The sequence below is a fragment of the Echeneis naucrates genome, chromosome 10 (assembly GCF_900963305.1).
Source record: "Echeneis naucrates chromosome 10, fEcheNa1.1, whole genome shotgun sequence".
Lineage (NCBI taxonomy): Eukaryota > Metazoa > Chordata > Actinopteri > Carangiformes > Echeneidae > Echeneis > Echeneis naucrates.
The window spans coordinates 19,938,582-19,966,514 of record NC_042520.1 but is presented as its reverse complement, the minus strand read 5'-3'; positions in this window follow the sequence as shown (position 1 = coordinate 19,966,514).

Below are 27,933 nucleotides of genomic sequence, written 5' to 3'. Positions count from 1 at the left end.
TTCTATTTAATTTCTTTTTCTGGCATTTTGCTCTTACATCATTTGTTCACAACCACCACAGACTTTCTTACCTTTGGCTGCTAGTGATGCTGCTGATCTGGGAGCTGAAAAAACTCTGCTCTTCCATTTGTTGTATCTTTATCTGCATGAGAGCACCAGCAGTATGACCCCAGAGAAAAACGGAAAGGGGTTTGAGGGTAGAATATAATTAAGGCTTTGGGTTCAAGACCTGGTATTCTCAAATATCTCCCCTGCTGAAGTGTCCTGAAGCTATATGTTAAAAGTCCTTTCTCTCTGGAAAGCTGCTCTCCAGCTCACCCTGAACTCCCAAAAGAGGGAAGCAAGGATCTTTTTTATTTCTGGCTGAGAGCATTAATATAGCATTAATATAATTGTTTCATCATTAGGTTCCCTTGCTTTGAATTTATTTCCCCAGAGAGGTTAATCAGGAATCAAAAGTAACTGAGTGTTTACACCAACTAGTTGTGTATCTGAATTCTAATGAACTGAAATGCTGTTAAGGAAAACACCTGTGTGGGCGGTTCATTGGTGTACTGAGGCTTCTCATTGTTCAACTGTACATTTTCATGGAATCAAATAAAATGTATTTATATAGTGCCAAATCATAACAAAGTTATATCAAGGCCTTTACACATACAGCAGGTCTAGACCAAACTCTTTGTGGAGTTCTTAAAAAGACACAACAGATCCCTCAAAGAGCAAGCACTTGGTGACAGCGGCAAAGAACATCTTCCTTTAAGAACCAGAAACCACAGACAAAACCGGGCTCAGGGAGGGCTGCTACCTGCAGAGAGAAGGGGGGGCTGGAACATGGAGTAGAGATGATTCAGCACCTGTAGGACGGGGACAGGAAGAGAGAGGACAGGAGGGACAGACAGAGGGAGAGAGGGAGGTGCTCAGTGCAATCCCCAGCAGTGTAGGCCTATAGCAACACAACTAAAAGAAAGAGTAATAATAATAATGATAATAAGGATAATAAATTTTATTTATTAGGGTGCCCTTTAAGGCACTCAAGGTTGCCTTACACCAAGAATCCAATACAGCAAAATAAGATGCAAAAAATACAAAAAACAAAAACCCTAACCCTAACCCAAAACTATACACCATATAAAACAGCACACAAAAAACATCATACAGATACATTGAAGTAGTGGGGAAGACAGTATAAAAACATTGGATAGAATCAGATTGAGTGGGAGTGTCTAAACAGATGGATTTGAACAGATTGACAGATGTGGTGTGGCAGAGGTTGGTTGCAGTGAATTCCAGAGCTGGAGAGCAGAACGGCTGAATGCTCTGCTTCCCATGGTTGCCAGGCGGGCAGCGGGAAGGGAGAGGTGGATGGAGAGGAGAATCTGAGTGTGCAAGTTGGTGTGACAAGATGGTATATGTAGGGGCTAGATTGTGAATAGCCTTGAAGGTGAGCAGTAAAATCTTGTGTTGTATCCGGTGTGTGATGGGGAACCAGTGGAGCTGCTGCAGGATGGGTGCGATGTGATGGATGGATGGGGTCCTTGTGGTGACTCAAGCTGCTGAATTCTGAACAAGTTGAAGTTTATGGAGAGTTTTCTGAGGGAGGCCAAACAGGAGGGAGTAAGAGTAATCAAGCCGGGAAGTAACCAGACTGTCGACCAGAATGGCAGCTGTGTGAAAGAGGGGCGGAGGCAGTTGATGTTGTGGAGATGGAAGCCAGCTGACTGGGTTATGCTGTTGATGTGTGATGTGAAAGAAATTGTGCTGTCAGGGATGGAACCCAGGCTCTTGACTCGAGGGGAAGGAGAAGAGTTGGAAGAGTTGTCAATGGATGGTGTGAAACTGGGAGATTTGGGTGGATCTGGTGCAGATGAGTAGCATTTCAGTTTTGTCACTGTTTACTTTGAGGAAGTTAGATGAAACCCAGGATTCTATTTTAAGGAGGCAGTTGGTGAAGGAAGAAGTTGGGAGGGTGGAGTTAGGTTTGGTGGAGTGTGGAGAGTGGTGTGTGTGTGTATGATGCCAATAGAGAGGAGACTGTCCAGGAGGGTGGTATGTCAGATGTTGTCAAAAGCTGCAATCAGGACAAGCAGGATGAGGATGGCTAGGAGACTGGAATGGGCTGCCAGGAGGAGATTATTAGTGATTTTGAGAAGTGCCGTTTCAGTACTCTGGAGAGGAAACCAGAATGGAATTGTTCAAAAAGATTATTGTGGGAAAGGGGAGAATGGATCAGGTTTTCTGCATCATCTTGAGACAGGACGTTTCTGGTCTTCGAAATATTGCATAGGTGAAAGAAGGCTGTCCTAGAGACTTGTTTTATATGGACAAAAATGAGTCCACTATTCCTAACAGGCCAAACTAAGGCAATCCAGAGTGGTTAGATGATCAGATAATGCTTCTCTAAGGTGCTTAGGGCCCAGGACAATGACTTCAGTTTTGTCTCAGTTCAGAAGTAAGAAGTTGCAGGTCACCCAGGTCTTTATGTCTGTGAGACATGTCTGAAGTTTGATTGGCTGATTAGTTTCATTCAGCTTCAGGGACTGACTCACTGAGTATAACTGAGTATCATCTGCATAACAATGAAAATTGATGCTGTGCTTCTAGATAATATTGCCTATGGGGGTGAAAAGGACTGGTCCAAGGACAGAACCCTGTGGAACTCCATAATTAACTGTGTGAGAGGAAGAGTCATTGTTAACATGAATGAAGTGATATCTGTATGATAAGTATGATTTGAACCAGCTTAGTGCGGCTCCTTCGATCCAAATTTCCTGTTTCAGCCTTTGTAATAGAATATTTTGATCAATGGTGTCAAAAGCAGCACTAAGATCTGACAGGACAAGTATGGAGGCCAATCGGTTGTCTGAAGGCATGAGAGTGTAGCCGATAACTTTGCCCAGTGCTGCTTCTGTGCTATGATGTTCTCTAAAACCTGACTGAAACATTCCTGTGCGGATGTTCACATTACTGGCTTGCAGCTGCATTTGGATGTTAGATAAGCATCTATAGTTAGCCAAAACATCTGGATCAAGATTATGCTTTTTTAAGGAGAGGTTTGATAACAGAAACCTTGGAAGGCTGTGGTATTAGTGGAAAAACATCTTTAAACAGCCTGTTAGGTTTCAGGTCTAAAAGACAGGTCGATGGTTTAGATGATGAGAATATAGAAACTGGCTCGGAGAGATTTAAAGGTGAAAAACATTCCAAACACTGAGCAGGTGTTACGGTTGATTGAGAAGCTGCTGCATTTGAGAGCTGTGATTGGTCCGGTTTATTAGTAAAAACCCCATAAAATCATCTCTGCTAAGAGCTAAAGGAATCAATGGTTCCACTGAGCTGTGACTCGGTCAGCCTGGCTACAGTACTGAGGAGAAACCTGGGATTGTTCTGGTTTTCATCCATCAGCACTGAATAGTCGGCGCCTCTGGCACTGCCGAGAACTTTTTTACATGTTACAAGCGTTCGTTCCAGAATACATCCACATTACTGGACCACCACTTCCTTTCCAATTTTCGTGACGTTTGTTTACGTTGGCTATACCAGCTTTCTTTTTCAGAGGAGTCACAGAATCAAGATTTGAACACCGTGAAATCAAACATCTGGTTTTATTGAGGAACCTGATTGCAAAAGATAAATATAAGAACAAGTAAAAGACAAAAAAAATTTATAATATTTATTTTTATTTATTTTTTTTTTAATTAAGTGGCAGCACAGTGGTGTAGTGGTTAGAACTGTTGCCGCTCAATAAGAAGGTTGGCCGGCCTGGGGCATTTCTGTGTGGAGTTTGCATGTTCTCCCAGTGGTTTCCTCCCACCGTCCAAAGACATCATGTTTGTGTTAACTGGTGACTCTAAACTGTCTGTAGGTCTGAGTGTGAGTGTGAGTGGCTGTTGGTCTCTGTCTGTCTCTGTGTGTTGGCCCTGTGATGGACAGGTGACCTGTCCAGGGTGACCCCGCCCCTCACCCAGAGTGAGCTGGGATTGGCTCCAGCACCCCCACAACCCGAAAACGGAAAGTGAAAAAATAAAAAAAATAAAAAATCAAGTGAATGAAATAAAATGTCCAAAATGGATACATTCACTTCAGTGACTTCAGTTCACAGAACATTTGTGTGTCAAGTTTAATATAATTAAACTTTTTTGTGTCACTCCTCTGAACACAGAGAATATATATCATATTTTTAGATTTGTATAATTATGTCCAATGTCCACCAGGGAGATTCATTCCCTCATTCATCTTCTACTGATTATCTGTTTCCGCGTCGTGTGGGGTGCTGGAGCCAATCCCAGCCCACTCTGGGTGAGGGGCGGAGTCACCCTGGACAGGTCAGCAGTCCATCACAGGGCCAACACACAGAGACAGACAGAGACCAACAACCACTCACACTCAGAACTACAGACAGTTTAGAGTCACCAGTTAACACAAACATGATGTCTTTGGATGGTGGGAGGAAACCCAAGCAGGCAGAGGGAGAACATGCAAACTCGGAACTGAACCTGCGACATTCTTGTTGTGGGACAACAGCCCTAACCACTATGCCTCCGTGCTGCCTAAATCTCTAAATCCAGCAAGACAGATATCTGTTCACCTGACTGTAATTTTGAAGACAACGACATAAAACATTTTACGTCCAGATTAATTCAGACCTTAGACTAATGTTACCAAGGTAACTATTAATAAAAAGTAGGTGGACCAGCAGCACCAGACGGCAAAACAACAGGAAAACATGGCTCTTAATTTGTGGTTTGCTAACATTGCTATGGAGACTGCAGTGAAGAGGGAAAGGTTTTTTTTTTCTCTTTTGAAAACCGTCTTTAATTACCCAGAGTCATTTGCCACAATCAGGCTTTAGATAATTAATAACTAAACTGCTTTTATGCAACCAACTATTTGTTATATCTAGGCCGCTGTCAAAGTCTATCCTTGTGGAAGTGGCCCCTGGTGCGCAGAGTCATATGAGGACACTGCAGGTTTCACCCAACCTGATAGCTGTGCATCAAGTGCGTCGGTTGTTTGTCTTTACTGTAGTGTGGAACACATTAGGTGACTTTAAATTCTGACAGCAGATGAGTTGAATCATTTGCATAAATAAACAGTTCAACCACGAAAGACAGGAAGAAAGAATTAGAAATGTGCAACAGAGCTGAAAGAATTCAAATAGACATGTAAAAGCATTTCAAGAGAAGAATAAGCATAACAATGACTACCGTATGCTTGACTGGATAACAAGAGCTGAATGTCAAGATGGAAAAAAAACAAAACAAAAAGCAGAACCCATAAAATTCAGGTGTTTAGTGGAATATTCTTTCCTGATTTCTTCAAGTCATTTGCTGGAGGGCTGCGCTCACTCAGTGCTTATGCATAGTAACATTTAATATTACAAAGCAAGAGAGAGTCTTCAGACAGTGGGTGTGATTTTTGTTATTAATGCGAGGACATGAAGTGACTCTGGAAACGGAATTTGTTTACCGCCCTCCATGAGCAACACAACAGGACCTGTGTGTGTTTTTCCATTTGTGCGTGCTGATGGATGTGTGACTCAAAGTGCCTTACAATCGGTACATTTATGTTGCATAGTGTCTGTGGGTAATGAGTGTTCTGTCACATTCTGCAGTCCAGCTGCGCAACTGCCAGATGTTGTTGTGAATGAACTCTCAAAATTTAAGGTGAGACATATTTACCAACACACGAGCTATCCTTCTGTAATAAGACCCTCAAACTGTAGCCTCTTATGATTCCCGTCTGACAGAAACTCAGCATTCGTATTCATTGTGAGGTCTAAAATGTAGCATTATAATATGATGTAAAGCTGCACCTTCAGGGTTTACGTCATGGAAAGCTACCAAAAGGGCAAGGAGAAAACATTATGTCATACATCAGGACATGAATCAGAATCATGTGACACCTTTATTAGAAATCTGCCCTGATAAACAAATCTTGGTGACAGAACAACCACAGCGAGTCATCCTTTCACTAGGAGCAATGGTGATAGTGCTAACGTCTGCGCTGATCTATCGGCCTATCTTCACTTGATAGTGAAGTGGCCTGTAAAAGAACAGCTGAGGATCGTTTGTCATTATCAGACTTGTGTTCGCTGATTAAAAATTTACAGAGCCTCTGTTTGTTAAGAATTTATCATTGTTTTTAATCACATGATGACGCACAGACAGGCGGCACAGAGCGATCGTGGCAGACACGGCATTGCAAAACTTGCAATTTTACTCTGATGATGGAAAGTGATAGTGAACACACTTATAAGTTGATAAGTTTGACATGGAATTTGTTGTGAGTCTCTATAATTTTGAACAAAGACGCTGCCAAGTTTCATACTTGCTCCAGTTAACATCAGCGCCATTGATATATTGGCATTTCCCTCAAAAAAAAAAAAAAAAAAAAAAGACCCAGACTAACAGCCAAGTTTAAATAACGACATTAAATCTCTTTTATATTAGCACTTAACACTAACAGTGATATCCTGATTTTAAAAAAAAGCTGTGCATTTTTGTCTTTTGTTTTAGGAGAAAAAGAAAAAGGTGGGATTTTGGTGTCTACTGATCTAAGCAGAAACACTGCTGACAGATAGTTAATGCCATGGAAGTCACCAAAATAAAAGCAACCAAGTGGAAAATGAGCACTTATAGGGGGATTAGGCTCAGTGGGAGCATTAGAGTTTGTGTCCAGTATCTATTTTCATCACTCCTTTCAAGTGTGAAAATGTAAGGTTATATTTATCTAAATACTATCATGTCACCTGTGAAGACTGATGAACTTTACATATTGAGTATTTCTCACACAAATGCCTCTAAAGGCACGAAAAGCCATGAAAAAAGAAACAAAAAAACAGAGGTATGCATGAGGTGTTTTGCATAAAACACTCCTAAGGGGTATAGTGTGCCCTGGCATGTCTCCTGTAATGTCATCTAAGTGGTAAAAATGTCCTATGTTTAAAATGAATGCATGTTTTCAAGCCTTGAGGTTTCCTTCCTGTGCGGTGAAGGACATGAATGTGTCCACTATATATGCAGACGTAAATAGATTATTTGCATGAGACTGTGTTGAGGATTGCATGTGTTAGAAGCTCTATAACATGACTGGCATGTTGGGGGGGGGGGGGGGGGCAGGATCGAAAGGGAGCAATCACACACTCCATCACATATGTGCATTGGGATGCTCCGAGCGCTTGAGTGGGAAAATATTGAAGTGGAACATTTTCTATGATGGTCGTGTTTCTCCATTGGAATCACAATAGGCCTCTAAGTCTTGGAAAAAGTTTCTCATCCATTGTGATATTTTCCTTTTTTACCATGTAAACTTGAATCCATGTGCATGCTACGCTTGATCCGTCATGGTACAGCACTGCATTCAGTGAGGTTTAAGTGATTCTAGATGACATTAGGTCTGCATCTTTGCACGCTCCTTTTCAAAGGTATGTCCTGAAAGCACTTCCTGGCGTTCTGGGAATCTCTGAGCTCAGGGTGGTCACCATTTGTTTAGCACACATGCTAAAGTGATGATCGCATTTGTCTTCATGCATAATACAAACCCATTTAAAATTGGACGGCTGACTTGTATGTTACCTGTCACACTGAGATAAAAAAATGTTTGCAAGACATATTTGAGCAAGACCACACCCGATTAGCCAAAAGAGTGGTGATAAAAGCTGCAGGGATGAGATGTTTGACTTAAAAAATCCTCTTTTTTTATATATGCAATGGTGCTTTGGGTTGTTTAAAAGTAATGCAGAGAAAGACAATTTAATTAGAAAATACAAAAGCCCAAGCAGAGCCCCCTATGGTACCCTGTCAGTGACTCTGTACGCTGATATAGAGTGAAGTGGAAAAATTTTGATGTAACCCTCTGATTCAGAATACTGAAAATAAATGACCATGCAAGGAGGAGTGCGGAAACTATGCATTTCGTGTTTTTAAGACTTTTTCTGAGACTACCTCCCGGCAATAAGGACTAACTGGTAAGAACAAATAAATATTTGAAGAAATAAATTTGGTTATTTAGACAATTGTGCATCTCAAGAAGTTGGTTCAATCACTGAAAACCAAAAGTAAAATAACTATGAAATGTAAAAATAGATTCATTAATTTTTTTAACTACTACTACTAAAGATAAATTTAGAGAGAGACAGAGACTCCTTTGGTTGGCAGTGTAATGAACCCTCATGAATTACTACATTTTGGAAAAACTACAAAAAAAAAAAAAAAAAAAAAAAATCCTAGATCTTGAAAGTAAATTTCAAAAAATTAGGAGAAAGAACAACAACAGATGGGCTTTAATGTCGACAATTTGGCCGAACAGATAGAATATGGGCATTACAATTTTTGTTGTCAGGAAGAGACAGACATTGACTTCTGATACTTTTAATGAAACAGCTCACTAAAGAACAAAGGACAAGGAAAATAAACACCCCCCCGTAAGTCACCATCTGCAGTAAAAACACTAATAACTACAGAGGGAGCAGCGCCTCACAGGTACAACTGACATTTAAACACAGACCAGACTTTCCCATTATAGTCCATTCTGTGTTATTTTTACATTCACAAATGAGACAGTCTTGCCCCTGAAAATTACTATGCTTCACCCCGAGGTGAGCAGACGACCCAGATAACCTCATGGCTGCAGATCCGACACATGGTCAGCTCCTCACACGGCCTGGAGGGAAGCGAGGAAAGGCGGAGGAGAGGAAAGTGAGGATTTGATTTTGATGGTAAATTGAGAAAATACTCTTTAACCTCTGACTCAAAGACATTTCTCTGAATTGCTGAAGTGTGTGTACGAAAAGTTCAGTGACAGCGAAAGACATTTCCGTTCACATTAGTGCACCTAATGTGCGCCTAATAACCATACCAATTGCACATCAGTAAATACCAATTTAATTCCAGCTAAAAGTTTTAGCTGAGGGTTAGGGTTCCCTACAGCGGTTAAACATCTCATCTAGCTTCTTTAATGCAAATGTGCACTGGGGGATGTGAAGATTCACTGTGACATCACCTTTCTTTGTAGATAATGCTCGATTCATTTCTTTATTATCACCTTAGCGTTGCTGAATTATCAGTCATTTGGTGTGGTCACCTGATTATTCAGTGTGCTGTTTTTGTGTTCACCAAATCCTTTGTTGCTAAAATGGGCAATGGCTTGTCGAAGGACAATTTCTGTCTTCAAAATAACAACTCAACTTTAGATGAGCCTGTGGAACTTTTTCTGGACAGATATTGCTATGGCCACATTGGAAATCATGGTGTACATATATATATATATATATATATATATGTATATATATATATATATATATTTATAATACTCTATCATAGTTTAACACCACAAGGTGTGTCAACTTTTTATGAGATTGATGCACTTTTTGGCTTGCAGCTAAACATTTTATTATTTCAGTGTGTGTCTGTGACCATCACCAGCCCTCCCTAGAGCTGGAGCTAGTTTGTTGATCTTTATTGAAAGAAATTACCTTTGTGAGGTGGGGAGGGCAGCGCTACACCTCAATAAATCTACAGGGAAACAAAGGACAGATGAGACGCGACAAGATGGGCAAGGGAAGTGACGAAGGCCGGACTGGTGGGATGTGGTGGAGGGAAAGGTGCTGTTCTTTTTTTTTTTGAGACCCACTAAGGGTGATGAGAGTCCAGAGAATTTGTGTGTTGATCCCTGGAGAAGTGGGCGTGCTGATTGGAGAAACCCAACTTTGGGACCAAGTAAATGAAGTGTAGACAGTGATAGGTTGAGAGAACAGCTCAGTCCATTTTGGTGGGACTCATCAGTTCTTTGTGATGTAACCCAACACAACCTGGTTGGTGAAGCCAGACATGTGGGCATTCACTAAATATGCATGTGAAACCATCAGCGGGGCCCAGAGTTGGGTCAGGGGACCGAGGCGAACAGCCGCAACCTACGTGTAGTCATAGTCAAAAAATGTGTCTTTGGAAACACTAGCCACGCAAAGCTAATGCTATGGTCAATGTCAAGCTGTTGTTGTGTTTCTTGCATTCAGGCAATCGCTGCGATAAACCAATGATAGGGACATTTATGCTGTTGTTAGTAACAAGGATAATTTGCTGAGTTAACAATTAAGCGTCAACATGTTCATTCCTAATGTTATCTTTAAAATAAAAAGCACTCTGAGAAGATATTTGAGAAGGTTGCTGCTCTAAATCAACAACTTCCTACCAACAGTAACCAACAGTTTCACGTTTTGTGTTGTTTAAATAAAGTACATATTAAGGCAAATATATCAAATGGCACTTTTAATTAGACTGAAAAAATATCTTTTTGGTGGACGTTGCTTGAGGCAAGTACAGTTCCAATTCTTACTCCGAAAGACAGAACCCTGCACACACAACAAAGCAGCGTTTGTTTCTCCTCGGTCTGAGCACCTGTACTGTGGCAACTTCAGCCATGCTGTACTATGAACATTATGAGCTAAAGTAGCTGTAATACCCGGGAAAACCATCTGAAGTCCCGCAGGAGCTCAGTGCGGTTTTCCTTCAGTTTTGACATTAGTGACCATGTCCAAAGTGATAGAGCTACAACGGCTCAGAGCCATCGCTGCATCCATTATGTGTCCCACTCACCAAAGTCAAAATTTGATGTGTTCGCACACATTCAGAAGCATTTCACATCGCTGAAAGTGATCACCAGTATATTTGTGCACTCACCCGCTGACGCACTCTGTGTGCCGAGTTTGGCAGTGCATGAAGCATGACTCAGTGATGATTATAATTGTTACTCTCAACCCTTTGGATAGACCAGTCCTTTAGATAAGTATAAATAATCAGATTAAATTATCAGTAAAGGGAAGAAATGAGATTACATTTACTTTTCGTTAGTGAAATTGCGTGTAGTAATCCAATTAAAATGTGATTTAGTAGCAGTAATAGGAACAGATTAAAAAAAAAAAAAATACCCATCAGACAGTGGGATGAATACTGACAGGAGAGAGGGGCTGAGCAGGGATAACAGTACAGGGTGTGGATATCAACTCCTGCTGGCAGAGCTAATATATTTATTTAACATGGACAAGCTAATTGGTAGATTCCTTTGAAGCTTAATGAGATTAAAAGAGCACATCATATTGACTAAGATATTTCTCCTCCTCTCCATCGCTTCATCTCCTCATTTATTTAACATATCAATCTGTCCCCATTCGGACTATTTATCTTCCCTTTTCTGTTGTGTCGTCGTGGCCTTGTACTAAAGGGCTCTTCTCCTTTCTTGCTCACTGAAAAAAGAGCGGCTCTGTTTCTTTTATGCAAACGCTGAACCGATGCTGACCCCCTTCGCATTTTTTTGTCATGTCTTTTTGAGGATGCGTGCGTGCGTGTGCGTGAGTGTGTCAAGTGCCTGCTTTGATTGCTAGGGAGAATTGCTCCTTGGAAAGAGAGACAGTAATCTCAGGTCTCACACACACAAGCCCATTCTCTCTGTTCACGGTGTAATGAGGCAGAAATCAGAGTCAAGCTGTGAACTTATGAAACAAGATGTAGATGAACAGAGGCCTTGCCAAGACTAGAAGGCCATCAAGCTGTTCTGTTTATTGCCGTCTCATCCCACTCGCATATACACAGCTGTATTCTCAGTGAAATGGCTCTTGGTATAAAGGCCCGATCTGACGCGCCCTTGGATTGATGTATTTCCCGATCCTAATTTTGTTGAGTTTGGTTCTCACACAGAAAGTGAGCTTTTGGAAACTTTCTCTGTCCATTTTGACTACAGCAATCGTTAAACTTTCAAGCTTAGCTGCACGATATGCCCAAAAAATCGTATTATAATTTTTGTTGTGGTGTTAGGGTAAGGTTTAGGGAATGGTTGTTCTTCGTATTTGTTGTTTTTGTTGACAGTGATGTCGTGGTGCATTGAAAGGTGCGTGATTAAGCTTCATCTGTGGTGACCGTCATCATACCTTCTACATGCAGCGACTGGCACACACCAATTTTCAAAAGCACAAACGCAACATGAATATTTCTTGGGTCTGATTTTTTTCAATATCATACAATAGTTGATGTCGGGGAAAACTTTTGGAGAAGAATATAACTGGAGATCTGATTTTATAAGCACCATTTGCAATGCAGTTTGCAGTTTCTCTAAATAGCTGGTCTTCCCTAGTTTTATTTTAGGTAAAGGATAACAAACTACCCTCAGCAAAAAAGAAAGAGAAAAGTCTTCCAACAGAAATTGCTATAATGATTTTCTAACCTTAGAGGCTTTTTTCTCTCATTGTATCTTTTATAATTACACATACTAGAAAACACAAAAAGTCTTTTTTTTTTAGTGATTACAACACTCAACTTATATATAAAAATGGCACAATGCAGAATCAGCAACTGCACTGCTCTGACCAGACTGTGCAACATTACTGCTGCCTGTCATTCTGAGTCAGACTCATTACTTGAGCTGACACCCACAAAATGTCAGAGGCAAAAGAGGACACAAACAGGCTCACCACAAACACCTTTCATTGTGTCTCATTGATTGTTCAAAGATGCATCTAAGAGCTAAAGCAAAATGAAACATTTAATCAGACATGACACTTTCTGAGTGAGGATGTCTGAGCTGCTCTTCACTCGGTAGACAGGAATCAAAATTCTACATGTGGTTTCTTGAGAAAAGGGTATTATGTGTGACTTGGATCAGATTTTTCCTGACGGGGATACAGTCAATGGTACAACATGTACAAGGCTTTGGCTAAAATGGCTTTCCCTTCATCTCTGTCTGTGCCTCCTGACTCTGGAGAGAAAGTGTTTCACGGCCCTCTACCAGACAGCACACGCTAGATCAATACTCCAAGTGTGTGTGTGATCAATAACCAATCTGATTATAATTAATGTGGGATCGAGTGGAGTGCTAGTATTATACTCACACTGTCACACACAAACACACACACACACACGATGCAGGGCAGTGTCATGGAACGTTTGGGAAGAAAGAAACAGGAGGATGTGAGCCATGAGAAAATCTCTTTTTGCTCTCCCCTTTTGCTACATCCTCCTCTTCTGCTGGCCGTGGGCCACTTTGCACACTATTTTCTCTATTTCGTGCTTTCATTTTTCAAAGCTAAGGGCATGAAGACACTCTCATGAATCCATGCCATTCTCTGCTTTGGTCATTGACTCGTCATTGTACTTCAGCACATAAGAGAGCAAGAGAAGGAGAAAGACAGAAATGGAAAAACAAAATGGAATAAGTCTTGAAGATCCTTTACATCTTCAGATGCCATCCCCTCAGTTCAAGTGAGGTTTGCTCATGAAACGGTTGGTCTGCCTTTGTGTCAATCAGCATATCAAGACTGGGTCTTGTTGGCAAAATGAGTTATCCCACCTTGTTTTAATTTGTCTTTACAAGTTAGAGTTTGGTTGTGTCTCATTCTCCTTGATGAGGAAGGAGAGTGTGGATGGCTCCCTAAAGCGTTATTGTGGATTGTTGATTGGCCATAATATCTCTTCTCACATGGCGACTGTCATGCTGTGAGGAAATATCCGAGTTAAACTCGTTTCACTTGTTGTTGTGCAAGCTGTGTGACAGCCTCTTTGGATTCACTCACTATATAGATTTAAACAAACAGAGGCCTGCCATTTATATTAATTACCATGATGACTCTGGACTAAACAGGTGTAAAGAAAGAAATATCAGAATAGGTAAATAAAATGCTTCAAGAGCCTACTTCAATTACTACTATTACAACATAAACTGATTTTTTTTCAGTGAGGATTATTCCACTATCATGGAGACTTGGTCTTATTCATGCAATGTTGGCATCATTTTAGTCAGGAAAAATACATGTTTGATCAAAGTCATTGCTGAGATTACAGAATGGTGCTACATCACTGAAGGAATCTGACTGCACAAGAAACACAAACAGTCTGATATTAATTAAGTCCTTATTAGAAGAAGAAAGAGTTTAAAATTATTTCCATTGCAGTTTGGGTAATTTTGCATGACATCTGGGCCACAGAAGAGAAGTGGTTTTGGCACAGTAGAGCTCGACACACAGAGAACAGGGATGGGCCAAGTATTGATCCTTGTTGGACACCACATCCCTGGAGGTAAATGACAGCTTAAACACTTTCCAACGGTTTGGTTCCAGATATCAGCAACAAATAAATGCTACGAGCAAACGCAGCACAGAACACTGACAGGAGTCCTTGGCACTGATCTATTATTCTCAACATTATGCTTATGGATATGGATGACTGAAATTGAATGCCAAATTTGCTATAGGGTTACCTCCCTCACACAAGTGAGTATAGTGTTAAAATTATGCACAGAAATATCAACACAACATCAATGTTGTAATGGTAAGCAAAACATTACAATAGCACTTCCAGATTGTAAAAAGATCAGTAATATTGTTCCTCCTCAAATAATACTGATATCAATGATATCAGTGTATAATTTTTGCAGGGTGAAGAATTTAAATTTTGCGAATGAATATGTGAAGGATAATATGGGATGGTTCATAACTTGTTTAAATGGTTAGTGTGCCCTATACCTCTGGGAAAAGAGAAAAGACCTTGAGTGATTAAAGAATCATAGGACTGACCAATAAAGCATACCAGAAACGAAATGGGAAAGAATTCAAAGAGAATAGAAAGAGAAAATAGAATAGGTACGTGGGAGAGGTCATGATTTAATCCTCCAGGAATGCTGAACTCTGACTTCTCTGATAAATTTTACAGCACAGTGTGTTTTTGTGTGTGTGTGTGTGTGTGAAGAAAGAGTGGGAAGAAAGTTAGTGAAAGTGACATTATGAAATACAGTAAAGTGTAACCTATTTATTGACTCATATACAAGCAGAACGTCATGTAAAACTGTCACTTTCTGTTGCTTGCTTTGTTTTTTCCATTTCATTCTACAACTCCTCTAATCCACTTCTCGCATGTGTTCATGCTCTCTTGTGCTCATTTCCCTCTTTTTCTTTCATCCCTTTACCCTTGAGAGGAATATGAGACTTTTCTTCCCCACCTCTCTTCATCACAACAGGCATAAAGTGTGTGTGTGTGTTTTGTTTTTTTTTTTTTTCTTCTTACTGTTGAGTGTCACCCCATCTCATGCTGTCAGGAAAATGCAGTTTAAAGGAAATGTGTGTGTGTCTTTGTGTTTGTGTGTTAGGTAACAGAAGATAACAGATGACTTAGCAGTCTCCTGTATTAGAATTAAATGTAGTGATAATCCTGATAGATGATGATAAATGTGGGATCGGGACACTTAAGGTTGAGGCAGTTCAGATTTTTTGAACCTCTTTTTGAAACTCCACAGATTTTAATTTAAAGTCATTTTACAGCCTCCAGTGTACAGCTGATGAAATGTGGCCTTTTGTATTAAAACTAACCCTGTGCGTAATTGCTTACACCTCCAGGTCACACTCATATGGTGGTTTTTGGGTTTTTTTGGGGGGGCAGTAGTGGCAGTGTTTGATGAATTTCACAAATAACCTTCTCTTCTGTAGAAACTGCTCATTTAAACTCATTGATTCATTTTCCATTTCTGTTCCAGATGAACTTTGAATTTAAAACCACAATACAAGCAATAATGAAAATCCACCTTTCATTCCAGACCTTCCCCAGTCTATCCACTGTGGTCGTGTCATGGACGCCACAAACTCTTCGCGTGTATTCATGACGGTGCCATTGTTCTTCCAAAAAATAGATTTTTTTTTCCCTTGAAATAAATTTTTTGCTCATACCTTGCTTTTTGATTTTTTTTTTTTTTAGGACAGGAAATAACAGAAAAAGATGGAATCGAACAAGAGACTGGCTTACTCACAGCATCCAGAACCAAGAGCCCCGACCACTCGGCTATCCGGTCATCCATATTCTCAAATTTTCAAACGTTTCCAAATGGCAAATGGAAAATCTTGCTCTGATAGAAAGTGAGAGAAATTTAACAAATGGAGGTAGTGCAGGTCACTCATTTCTCAGAGATATTCATGATGATATAAGAAGATACAGCGACAATGAGTGAAACGGCTTCATGAGGAGCTCTAATCCTGTCTGAGACGCTGTTGTACAGGCAAACATGAACTGAGTTCGAATGACATTGACCCCTCAGGTTGTTATACATATAGTGGGAAAATGGATAGTTTGACAATGTTACAGGATGAATGAAGTTGTTTAGGCCTGCAATTTTCTATCACTGTTGTTATGGACTGGGAGAGCAGTTGCTTCATACCCACAAGGTTTTCTGCCTATTTTCTGTTTTCATCTTAATCACAGCAGCCTTTTCAAATTTACTTCAGTGCCTTAGACATCATCCTGCCGCATATGAACCTCTAGCAGATGTTTTTCTGAGGGAAGAATCAGAGTAATATTTATCTTGAGTGTGTTTTTAAACGTAGTGAGTAGTGTTACATGGAAAAATCGAAATGAAACCAATGTTTTGTGTAAATGTTTTTCCAGCCTTGACAACAACAGCAGAAATGGATGGCCTGAGACTTGAGCCAAGAGAAATCCCTCTGCTGGTGACAGCGGCATTCATGCTGTAGTCGTTTTAAGATGCTCTCACTCATCTTCCGCACTTTATCCATATCGGGGTCGCATGGCTGCTGGAGTCAGGCCCACTCAACACACAAGGACAAACAATCATTCACGCTCGCATTCACACCTACGGTCAATTTAACATCGCCAGTTAACCTAGACATACATGGAGTACTAGAAACTGGAGTACGTGGAGGAAACCCACACAGACACGGGGAGAACATGCAAACTCTGCACAGAGTTCTTATTGTGGGGCAACAGCACTAACCACTACGCCACCGTGCTGCCCGTTTTAAGCCATCCCCTGTTCTTCTGAGAGCTGATGTAGCTCATGGGAATCAGAAACTTGAGAAGCCTGTTTACGGCCTGTTAAATAACCCAGAATATACGGACAAGAGGCTGAAATCAAGGCTGATTTTGTTTTTGGATTTGTGAAAAGCATCTGAGCCTCCTTCATCAACACCTGCCAAAAGTCCATTCATGTAACTCTGTGTACATGCCTGAGCGTTTGTGCGCTCTTATTTGAAATGTTTCAGATGAGTCAGTGCTGACATGTGGCAAGTGTGGATGTACATTTTATGCCATCTTCTAGAAGATGTGTCAGTGTTTATGATGTATGTGTGTGTGTTCACTTTTGGCGTGTCATTGCAGCATGCTATTGACTCTTGAAAATCCTCCCACGGAAAAAAGTAGGATAAAAAAAAAAAAGCGTCAGGATCGGTTAAGTCAGTTACTCAGCAGATCCGCTTCAGGCTTGTTTGGTGAATGTAGCAGCCAAAATCAGCCATAGCATGTCAGCACCTGACATGAGGAGGCATCCACCTCCTCTCACATACTCACAAATGATTCTGAAATGAGAGCGAACACTCGGAGCCAGGTAAAAACAAAGCATACACAGTCTGGGGGTGGGATCTACATCTAAAATACTCAGTTCAAAGTCAAAAGCTTCCAAACAACAGCACGTACAGACAGTTTCTGAGGGATTATCTGCATGTCTGACCAGTTTGGCTGTTTTTGAATATGTAAGCATGTTTATATTTTTTAGCGCTATTTGAATTTGTTTATCCCAGCACTTTTCTGAAATCTGCCAAATCTGTTGCACGATTATTCATGCACCTCGTCTTGCAGTAATACATAAGCACTATCTTTCCTAAAAACAGGAATAAGTTCTTTGATTTACTTGGTCGACACACAACACTTCAGGATTCATGATCTCCAGTTTGTCTCATGAAGTATCCTTTGCAGCCTCATTTAAACAGTGTGGGAGCAAGACTGTAAAGACAGTGGTGGCAATGGGACTTAACAAACAGTGTAATGATGTCAGCTCTAACCAAGGGTAAGTAGAAGAGGTTTTGTATTGTCAAAGAAATTACTGGATTTAACAAGAACACATTAAAAATGATCAGACAGAAAGGTATCCACTTATTGTAACCGACTATAATGGTAGCAATTTTCACCTGCCATCGATCCGCCTTTTGGCCTCAGAGTCAGGATCGTGACGTTTATAGAAGGCCCAAACATCCTTCTTACCAAGTCAGATTACCAACATTCTGCTACTACTGCACAGCAAGTGTTAGCGTGAAAGGTGGTTTACAAAGTCATCCAGAAGAAATGCTTCGAATTTAGCATCAACCATAATGAAGCAAATTCTCAACAAGAGCCCTGACCATTGGTGGAAAATAACACCAAAACTTATCATTTCCTTTACCTTCTAATAAAGTTAGCATACTCGCCAGCCAACCTTGCCCTTTCTACTCATTTTTTTTTTTTTTTTATTGCAACTCAGCCTCCAATCTATCCTGAAGACATAGCACATTGGCACTAAAACACACCACCAGGGAATAAACCATGTTCGATTTCAGAGAAAACCCCTTCAAGCTTGTCAGAGATTTAGTGAGAAATGTATTTTTGTTGCTTGTATATCAAGAATCCTCATGTTTTGGGTCACTCCTCAAAGCACATCGCAACTGAGAACTTTGTTCTATTACTTTCTGTAGTTCTGTGCTCTCTGAAGGTATTTGTGCGTGTTAGACGATAAACTATCACCTTCTGCTGTTTCTGTTCATTTAAACTCTTTTGATTTTCCATCCATCCATCCATCTTCTACCGCTTTTTAAGTTTTTCCGGTTTGCGGGGCTGCTGGAGCCGCATTGGGCAAGGGGCGGCGTACACCCTGGACAGGTCAGGTCACCAGTCCAACACTCAGAGACCAGCAACCACTCACACTCAGACCTACAAACAATTTAGAGTCACCAGTTAACCCAAACATGTCGTCTTTGGACCGTGGGAGGAAACCCATGCAGACACGGGGAGAACATGCAAACTCCACACAGAAATGCCACAGGCCGGGAACTGAACCCATAACCTTCTTATTGCGGGGCGACAGTGCTAACTACGACGCTGTGCTGCTCTTTTGATTTTATTCAAGGTAAAGATAATATAGCTGATGAGCGCAGAACGATGACTGTGGCAGCTCGGCATCTTGGCTTTGTTTCATTCATATCCATAGGATCCACCAACGCTGTCTACTGAAGCAATTTCTACCACTTCCTGTTTATTTATCGCTACTGTCAAATGCTTCTGCACATTTCAGTCTTTCTTGTCCCGGCGTGACTACCGATATGTCGCAACCAGCATTCTTACTCACTTATGTATCCCATTCTTTTCAGATTTGTGACAATTGAATTTATCTTGATTTTTGATCAGTTGTGACTATCAATGCTGGTAGATCAGATTTTTTGCTTTTCTTTTTTTTTTCCCATTTCTAGAATCTAACATGTGAAATTAACCCCAGCATTAAATGGCATTAAAGTACATTTATTTCAGTGTTCAGGATTCCTGTTTAGATTACATGCATTAAAAACCTTTAATTACTGATGGTGTATATCCAGAGGATGGTTGGGTGGATAACAAGTGGAAGGAAGGGGTTTCTTCAGGACAGTACAGTCTTTTCTGTTACACAAGCATCAGCAGCCAGATTTAGCCCCCAGTTTGACTGCTGTTCACTGCGTAAGTGTTGAGGTTGTATAACCAGGGCTGGCCGTGTTCAGCTATCTGAATATAGCTCGAGTGTACACAAACACTTGACTGTACCTTGGTGAGGCATCGTCAGAGTCGAGGGGCTTCTTCATCAGTCGACATTGCACCTGTTTTCCCCACTCTGTCTTCTCATCAGGCTGCAAAACAGAACATGAGAGACAGTGAGCGTCCTCACTGGAACCTCAAGGGCCCACTCTTAATTTTTAGAGATATAGTTATCTTTCTCCACAGTTTTTATGCTGTTGCGCTTCAGCGTCTGCCAAACCCTATTCAGCCAGCCCCACAACCCCCAATCTAACTGCTTGTTAACACTTACTTTGTAGGTGCATAGGTTTTGGGAAAAGACTGAAGTTGACCTTTGCAGTTTATGACATTTTTTTTCCCGCAATGGTAAACCATTACTGTAGTGTTGCCAACCAGTGAGAAAACAGAGTAGATTGAACAAAACGTTTCCACTTCTATGCTTAAGTAGTAGCTAAAGAAGTGACACAACTCACCTCTCACTGACATTTAGGCCTGTGATCTCATGAACATAGTATTTGGACCTCTCTCATTGCAAATCCTCTCTAAAGTGACTATTCTGGTTGGCTGTCATTCCAGCCACAACTTCAGTCCTAGGTTAGCTTCATCTATAAAAGTGTTGAGAGATAATACATGAAGTAATCTATTTTTAAAAGACATACTTTGAGTTGGGCAGCACGACAGCATAGTGGTTAGTTCTGTTGCCTCACAACAAGAAGGTTGTGGGCTTGGTACTGTCCAAAGACATCATGTTTGGGTTAATCTGTGACTCTAAATTGTCTGTAGGTCTGAGTGTGAGTGTGAGTGGTTGTTGGTCTCTGTCTGTCTCTGTGTTGGCCCTGTGATGGACTGGTGACCTGTCCAGGGTGACCACGCCCTCAGCCAGTGTGAGCTGGGATTGGCTCCAGCACTCCCATGCAACCTAGAAACAGATAAGCGGTTGAAGATGACTGAATAACTCAAATTGATTGTGCTTTTAATATTCCTCACAAAGACAAGAACATCTTTTATTTGAACGTGAGTCATTTTGGATTACAAGTCTTGAAAAGCAAGTTGAAATTCAATATTTACTAGTCATTAAAAAACATAATTGTAGAGTCGTATCCATGGAGATTTGCTGTCATGAATTTTTATGTCTGAGAGAAGAATGAAGGCCAGACAAAGGAGGAGGGAAGCAAACCACAATCATTCACAATAATTTGTGTCCCCAGAGAGGATGGAGTCCACCCTCTGTGAAAAGATGAGTCAAGAGTTTAAACAGTGGGGGTTGAGAGAAAAACGGGAGACGGGCCAGTGGAGACAGAAAGATGAGAGGAGCCACAAAGTGAGTCAGAGAAGGATGATATGCGGGTCATGACTCTGGTTTTCTCTTCCTCTTCATTACTCACATGACCTGATCTGACTGGTTGGTTCAACCAGGCTCTGCATTCGCTAACTGGATGGATGGGTGGTTAATTGGCTGGCTAACTGATGGTTGGATGACTGATCTGGTGTCTGTATGACTTTTTTCTGTGAGACGATGGTGATAGATGATAGATCGATCAGTGGTAAGGTACGCATGGATCAAATAGATGAGTAAGAGGTGGAGGCCACTGCTCCTGAATGACTGTGCGTCTCTATCATTGCTGTGCATTGTACAGTATTTTCTGGGCACATGAGAGTGAAAGCACTTTGCTGTGTCAGAGTTGACTTAAAGTCTGTCTGACAGTTGGATGGAAACTTGCTCTCTGTCATCATGTCGCTCTGGCTGGAGGGGAAGGGGAGATTAGTGGGATGCTGTCCCAGACTGCCAGTCCCTGACCTGGGGGAGGACAGCAGCTCTGTGCTAGCCATGAAGACAAAAAGAGGGAGAATTCACAGATGAGGCGCTGCACACACTTCCATCACCCCCTCCCCTCCTTCCAACTCCCTCACCCTTCTTTTCAGTCAGTGACTCCCTTTGTCTCTCTGGCCATTTCTGCCCCTTTCTTTGTATAGTGTCAGACACCCAGGGTCAGGGAGTTCATCTGCATTGGCATACATAAGTGCACCAACTTCACATCACACAAATAAACTCGGTGCTTTGACCTCATGTGCACCCAGGGCTCAAATACAGCTCATGTGTAGGTGGTGACTGACATAGCCATCATAATGTGGCTGTGCAATAAAACACAAGAAAAAACACCCCACGAATGTTGCCGTTACGGGATGTCAATCAGCTGCTGCAATAGCAATCTGCTTTCCATTTGCCTGAAGGTGACTGTCATATAAAAGGAAAGGACACAGTAATGGGGGACATAGTTTTAGTGAAGTGAGGCACATTTCACTGTGATTATGCCCCATTTTGAGAAGTAAAAGCAGTCACATTAAATATTTGTTGGTGGTAATGGAGCCCAGTCAGAATATTTATGTCTTTCCAGCATGTATGTGTGTATGACTTTATCTGTGAAGGGTAAATCGTAGTAACATCATTTTATTTTTGGATATCTTTTATGTTTGTAAATGACACATGCTCTAGATTTGGGAAGAAACTGGCCTTGACTTTCAGGGAATATAGTTTTTGCTACTGAGCTCCAAATTTGCAGTGGTTCTCAACTGTTTTCTACAAAGCAGTAAACATTGAATGGCATGCTATGAAACTGGCAGACATGATCAAGACATTTATGTCCACCTCCGACTGAGTTGTAATCATTCTGATTCTTTGTGTCCCTTTGTGCCCTTTGTGTCTGTTAGAGGCACCATCAGGCCAAATATGAAGACCAACAGTACTACAATTTGCTTCAACCTGACCTGACTTTTAATTTGTGGTATTTGTGGTTCTGAGTAACCTTCATGTTGACACATTAAGAACAAAATGAATATAGCCAAAATCAATCCTGCTGGTCGTCTTTATGTTAGTGTCTATAAACATGATGTTAGCATTTAGTCTGAGGCACTGTCATACCAGCCTCACAGAACCATTACCCTGAAGTCCTGTCGAGTTTTCTGAGAACAAGCGTCAGTGCCAGAGAGCGCAAACTCCAAAACATATGCACACACTTTAGTGTGTTTAAGGCAAACTCAAATCAGATTTATTTGTATAGCGCCCAATCATCAAGGCACTTTACATACAGAGCAGGTCTAGACCAAACTCTTTATAAAACTCTTTATAAAATTATTTAAAGATTATTTAGAGACCCAACAGATCCAACAAGCAAGCACTTGGCGACAGTGGCAAGGAAAAACTTCCTTTAAGAGGCAGAAAGCTCGGGCAGAACCAGGCTCAGGGGGGGCCATCTGCCTCGACCGGTTTGGATGAGAGTGGTGGATGAGAGACACGAGGGGGGGGAGTTGAGTAGAGTAGGGAGAGATGAGAGCAGGAGGAGGGGATATTAAAAACAGGTGGGAACATATGATGCTGAATGAAGTTCATAGAAATAATGCTGTATGGAGTTCATAGAGATATGGGAGCAGCTGGCGTTGCGGGAACATGGAGTAGTGATGAAGAAGTGCATTAAATGCTTCAGGTATGTCAAGAGCAGAAGATCACTCAAATATTTAAGTTAAATGTCCAATAGCAGGTAACAGATTACAACAAACTGCTTGGATACATGAAGTGCAGGTTAGTATTCTCTTATCCCTTTTCCACATTTGAGATTATTTTGTACTATGAAAATAAATTGTTGGCACTATACTAAATAATATAATTGATGTGAATAGATAAATAAAAAAAACCTTTATGACCTGCTCTTTAAACCAGTTTTGTTCTGTGGTGAGAAGCTTAGAGGAAAGATTTGTTACTTGGCAAATGATATTGTTTTAATCGCCTCTCAGCTAGCAGATAAATGAATAAATCTTTATTTGACATTGTAGATTAAAATGTTATTTGGTTCCCTCTCTATTAATCACCACTCTCTTTAGAACATTTCCTGTGGGGCCCCAGTCTGTTATATATGACCAGTTTTAATCACATTTATTATCCTTTTGTGAAAGGTCTACTGAAGCCATGTCATCAGCATATTCAGAAAGACTGAGAGTATGAATTCCAGTTCATGAAGCTACAGGGAAAATAAAACTGTAGTTAAAAGACATCCCCGTGGAGTCCTCTGTACTAAAAAGGCTTTTGTTCTGACAGAATGTAGATCCATTGAAACACACCCTCTGTGCTCAATTGAACAGAAAGTCTTTGATCCAGACAAAGAGGCATCTGTTAAAACTCAGGTCATTCATTTCAGCAAAATGTCACTGTTCATTTAATTGAAAGAAGAAGTAAAATTTTACAGTGACGTTTTGCTGAGTTGTGAAGGTGTGGTGTACATAATGAAAGCTGCTTAAAACTAGATCATGGGATGGGCTGAGGTCTTCTGGTCGATCCAGTGAGACGATTGCTTTTGTAGCTTTAGTTGAGAGTTTATGCTGCATGTCTTGTATAATTGTGTGTTCTGGTAGCGTCTTTTGCTACTACAGGTTGCCTCCAAAACAAAATGAAGTCCATATTATGTAGAAAATAATGAAAACTCCACCATGAGACAGCAGTCTGGAAGTGCCTGCCCTTTAGCCATGTTAGGGCAGGCTCCTCTGAGACTACACATTTAGCACTGAAATCAAATCTACTAAAAGATGTTTGATTTTATTTCATTAAAGGGAGTTTTGCCAAGCCCAATGCACACTGGAAAAGAAATGTTTTTATTTTTTTTGTCTGTTAGAAAATTGTCTTTCAGATGTCTTGGATGAGCTGCAGAAAATGGCTGTTTTCAAAAACGCTTTTGTGAAGGTGGAAATTGTTAAGATGCTTGTGCATTTATATTGACAGAAGTCAGAGGGGGAGCTGCGGGTTTTTGGAAAGGAGAGCATGTTTTCACTGATTTGGGAAATGATTTTTGAAGAAAAGCAATGTTAAACAGTGGCATTCTTTTGTCGCTCTGCAGCTGTGTAACACCTTTAGCTTGTGGTGCCAAATACAGACTTCTGCTGTTTCTGCATGTGAGCAGAGTTCTGCAAGTGCAATTTAAAATAACAGATGGTGAATTAAAATTACATCAGCTCACCAAATCTACTTGTCTCTGTCATCAAGTGCCAAGAGAATATTTAAGTATTTATTGAGGTATTCAAGATGTTTCCCTCCTGTGTGATTAAAATTGGACTCAACAAATTGAGAGAGAGAGAGAAATGGAAAGCCATTAGAGGAAGAAAAGCAAGATCAAAAATGCTACATTCATTCATTTTCTACCGCTTATTCAGTTCCAGGTTGTGGGGGTGCTGGAGCCAATCCCAGCTCACTCTGGGTGAGGGTGGGGTCACCAGTCCATCGCAGGGCCAACACACAGAGACCAACAACTACTCAAACATTCAGACAATTTAGAGTCACCAGTTAACCCAAACATGATGTCTTTGGACGGTGTGAGGAAACCCACACAGGCTTGGGTAGAACATGTAAACTCCACACAGGAAGGACCCAAGGCGGGAATTGAACTGGCAACCTTCTTATTGTGGGGCAACAGCACTCACCACTATGCTGCAATGCTGCAGAACAGAATACTAAAATCTGAAAAATAAGATCAGTGAGTTCTCTGGTTTACGAGTAAATTTGCATGTGTCATTCTCGCCTCTCCAAAGCCATGTGGGGAATGGTGGAAATATTTTCTCTTTCTGGATCGTGAATGATCGTGATTATTTAATATGAATATTTCTATGTAGGCCAACAGTAGAGATGTCCAAGAAACAGATAACTGATATCCTGACATCACTTGAAGCTACTGTAAGAACCAAAGTACACTGTAGATGTTTTATATACCGGAATGTCTGACAGGAAAGTTGCAGACCAAAAGTCAGGTACCGTAAACGACAACAACATGCGGAACGACAGTGGCAAGTTCAGGCATAGTGATAGCTCTACAGAAGCCTGGGGAGATATTTCCATATCTGATGTGGATCATCAGGGATGAGTTAAGGCGACCAAATGCCACCAAGCAAACCGTGTTACGCAGCATTTCGTCTGAGAGGAGGAAACCGAAAGGTATCCGTGCTGCTGAAAGAAAGACATCTGGATCCTCTCAGAGTTCAGGGTGAATGAGCTTTAGTTGATAAGAACAACGTGCTTATGTCCAGAAAGCTTCCTGTGAACAGCTGGAGTCTGTTGCAGCAGAGCTCCATTCACAAAGTTCACACATCAACATTAGTCTATTCGGGCTAACACTGTGGCAGCTAACAAAATGAGTTGGGTGACTGTAACTTTCATAACAGTCTAACCCTCAACACTGACTGTTTGTTCGTTTGTGGTATTGTTTTGACCTTTTATTCCACTGAGCGTAAGTGGCAGAGGGTAATAGCATGCTGCTTAGGTCCCTGGATCGGACTTGCACCTGGGAAGTTGTGATAATGTGTCATGACCATACCACTCGTCAGCCTGCACAGCCAAGTGCCACTTTTTAATCAAATATTTTTACTGTCACATGTATAGAAGTGGGTGCATATTCGTTGATTGCCACACATGGGCCTGTGTTATACTTAGCTTGCAGCAACTTATTCATGGAAATCATGGGTTCATGGAAATTGATAGGAACTTGCACCAATAACAAAATTTCGGGTATATCTTCAATTAACAGGTTGCAATTATTTGCTCTAATATTTTAAATGTATCGATGTAACGAATCCTATGCCATGACTAAGCCAGAGGTTTTCGTTGTGAAGTTTTGGTTTGATTGGTCCATTGTGCATTTTGGTGAAACCTAAAATGTCCTCTCAGTGTCTCGGGACAACGAAAGTTCCCTCTTCCATCTCTGCTCCTGTTTTCTCTCACATATTAATTAGTAGTCAGGGAGAACACATTTGTGTTCAAAAGGCTGTGTTCGTTTCTGTCTGTGTGGCCAGCCAGCCAAAGATATTATTAATTTGGTGACTTCCTGTTCCCAGCTTGGCTATTACGCACACATGCATACACACAGTGTCACTGCCAAGATGACTGGAGGTAAAATTATGTCAAGGTAATGTTGCAAGGTAACGGATTTCCACATTGCTATGAAAACTTCCAAACTGTGTTACCTCAAGAATGAAAAGTGCGCAGTGTTTCACGGTAATCCTATATACCTGTGCGAGTGAATTGAGCCAACAATTTTTGACATCGCGTGAGTGACAATTTTTCATCTTTGTCAGCCACATTTTGTATGCAAAATCCAATGGAGTGTGCCATTTAAATATTTCATCATGTCAACCTCAACAGTATAACCTATGAGAACTCAGTCATGAGCAATGGGGGTTTTTCAATGTTGGGCAAAAAAAAACCACAAATGTGCTTTGTGTTGGGTTTTGCTATTGCTGCATAGGCAACATTAGCATTAACAGCCTTGAAGAAAAAATCTGAATCAGGCTCAAATTTCATTTTTTACTCACCAGTGTCTCCATTGGTGGACAGCAACGGAATACTTACAGTATATGCTGTCACCTTCTGTGGTGTAAAATGCTGTATGTCTGAAGCTCTTAACCGCCACTTAGTAGCTTTAAGTATTCGAAAGAAAACTACATAGATGTTATGTAAACCTGTTTCTAGCAACAGTATAAGCTGTTCCAGTGAATGGAATAACTAGAAGAACCAAGACAAAGTCTGCATTCACCAAGTTTGAATAAAAGAAGAGCAATTTCACGAGCTCTGATAACTGATGTGACGATTCCCTGGAAACTGGACAGAAATGAGAACTCAGAATTTCTGAACTCTGAGTATTGATTGCACTCAGAGGCCTTGGGAGAGGAGAATTAATAACTTCAGCTTGGTGACCGGAGGAATGTGCAGCATGAAAGCTGAAAAGGTGAAGAGCAGAAGCCAGGCAAAGCTAGCTTATCTCTTCATTCAAGTCAGCCTCACAGTCTATTGCTGCCCTCCTCGGGGTGGGCAGCTGGCCTCCCCAACTGACGAATCCTATCACTCAGTTCCCCTGCCTCATGAATTCTAGCTTCTTCATTTCTAGTAATTATGTGCATCCTTATGTCCCCACTGGGTCCTTTCCAAAAGCACCATCCATGAGTGTCTGTGCTTTTCTGTACAACTGTGTATTTGTCCTTTGTTGCAACGATTACATTGACTTCTGTGTGTGTGTGGGTGTGTGTGCGCGCACGCGTCAGTGAGTTGGTGTGTCCTAAAGCATGATAAGAGCCACTACATGCAACAATAATTACACGGACAGAGACAGGGGGAAAGGAAAAGAAAAAAGGAGGGTGAAGGGTCGGAGCAGAAGAAGACAATGAAATCATTCTGGTGGAGAAAACGAAAAGACACACACACACACGACAAAAGAAAAATATAGAGGAAGCACACTAAGAAGAGGGATAGGAAAAAGAAACAGACAAAATGAAAGACACAGAAGGAAAATGGAGATCAAGCGACATTTTTTTGAAATGATCAGAAATCTTTCATATTCTTCCTTTTCTAAAA